Source organism: Octopus bimaculoides, chromosome 10 (genome assembly GCF_001194135.2).
Source record: "Octopus bimaculoides isolate UCB-OBI-ISO-001 chromosome 10, ASM119413v2, whole genome shotgun sequence".
Taxonomy (NCBI): domain Eukaryota; kingdom Metazoa; phylum Mollusca; class Cephalopoda; order Octopoda; family Octopodidae; genus Octopus; species Octopus bimaculoides.
This window is the reverse complement of record NC_068990.1, coordinates 20439512-20441853: the sequence shown is the minus strand read 5'-3', so window position 1 is coordinate 20441853 and position 2342 is coordinate 20439512.

Sequence of the window (2342 nt, the reverse complement as noted above, 5' to 3'; positions counted from 1 at the left end):
ATACCTTTATATATATATATATATATATACCTTTATCAAAAGGTTCCTGCAGTAAATCTGTAGCATGCCAACAGATGGCAGCACACGGTTGCATACGCAGTGACAGCTACCAGTGACGTTCATGAGATGGTGTGTCGAGTGACATCGCTGTGTTTACTTCATAAGTTGTGAAATTTGTGCTTTTGTGATCACGTGCATATTACAGTCTGCGATTTTGTCATGAACAGGAACCAAAAGCCAATGTGAAATTTTGCGTTGAACTTGGGAAGTCTGCTACAGACGTTGAGTATGCTTTGGTAAGCTTACTGTGACGAAGCAGTGGGTTGCACACAATGTTTTGAGTGGCACGGGTGTTTCAAAAGCAGAAGAATTGCTCCGGAATACAATGAGCGATCTTGAAGACCAGCCACGAGCGTCATCTTCGGAAATGTGGAGAAAATTGATCAGCTTGTGCATGGGGATCATCGGAGGACAATCAGCGACATTTTGAAGCGTTTGAGGGAAGACATTCAGCTTAAGCAGCCGGATCTGTGGAGCGCGAAGGATCGGATTCTTTACGACGACAACGTACTTAGTCATCGAATTCTCTTCACTCGTGAGTTTCTCACCAAAATCAACAAGGCATCACTTCCGTAACCGTCCAGATTTAGCGCCTGCGGATTTCCATTTCTTCCCTAAGATGAAAATGCAGCTGAAAGGACGCCGTTTTTACGCCGTTGTCGAGATCAAGAGCGAATAGCGGCAGGTCCTCGACTCCCTTACGGAAAACTACTTCCAGGCCGCATTTCGAAAGTAGCTGGAATGCTGGGACCGGTGTATTGCTGTTCTAAGTGACTAATTCGGAGGAGATGATGTTAAAACTTAGGTAAATGAGTTATTTTCTTTTAGACATCACTAGTCCGAGAACTCTTTGATGGCACTTTGTATAACTTCATTCAGTTTTCGTCTGCCAAATCCACTCACAAGGTTTTGGTCATCACTGAGTACTTGCCAAAGGACCATTACAATTGAACCAGGAATCATGATGTTGGGAACCAAACGTCTAAACACACAGCCAGGCCCAGGTCTGCACCTAAAGGGATGCTTAAAGCACCTAGTTTTCCCGAATAGTCATCCATCTAAGTATTAACTAGACACAACGTTGCTTAACCACAGTGATCAGAGGAGATTCGGTGCTTTTCAATGAAATAGAAATATACTTTTGAAAATTATTCTCCCCGTGCGGCCCAGTGTTTGGGGACACCTTCCATAAACTTGCCTGCACTCTACACGCATGAAATGGCACTCCGGCGGTCACGACGATAAGGGTTCGATCAGCGGAACAACCTGCTCGTGAAATTAAGGTGCATGTGGTTGAGCACTCCACAGACACGTGTACCGTTTACGTAGTTCTCAGGAAGATTCAACGTGACACAGAATGTGACAAGGCCGGCCGTTTGAATTACAGATATAACTAATTTATGTCAGTTGAGTGGAACAACGTGGAATTGGGTATCTTGCTCAAGGACAAGGCGTGCCGTCGGAAACCGAACCTACAACCTTATGATCATGAGCCGAATACCCTAAAAGTTAAACCATGCGATTTACTCTACAGATATATACATTAAGTTCACTTACAGATCTATTAAAACATACCAGAAAGACAACTTTTAAGAAATGTTACGTGAGTTATTTCCCTTGCAAAAATTTTGAAAATTTTGAATTGCTATGGGTTTTTGTTTATACTTTATGTCTTGACATAATTGAAGTAATATTTGTAATTCTCGAGGCGTTGACGTAGCTAAATCAGTAGAGTCCCGGAAAAACTGCTTCCCGGTATTTGTTCCGACACTTTGCATCCGAGTTCAAATCCGGTCGAGAGCAACTCCGCCCGCCATCATTCTGGGGTCCGAAAATACAAAGTATCATTCAAGTACTTAGGTGAATTTAATCGACTAAATCCTTCTCCGAAATTTTAGTTGTCTTCAGTCAAAACCGAAAGCCATTGCTTACCCTCAGATAAGAACTTTGATCCACAATGTTACTTCTGTGATCATCCTCCTGAATTTTTTCCTGTCTTTTTTTTTTTTTTTTCTCAAAACTACTTGATCTTTGGCGTGTGATCTACAACTTAAAGCGTAATTACATTAGGTTACCTTTCAATTTCTAAAAATCCTTAAGATGTTCTTGCATTTCTGGAAGATGTTCGCTCAATTCATCGATAAAATTATCCAAGTTTGTATTTTATCTTTATTATCTAATTGCTAAGCAAATTTTTTATAAATGTTTTTGAACATGTTTAGCATTGTAAATGCATTTTTCAAACATCTCACGATTTTAATAATAATAATAAAACAATGTTT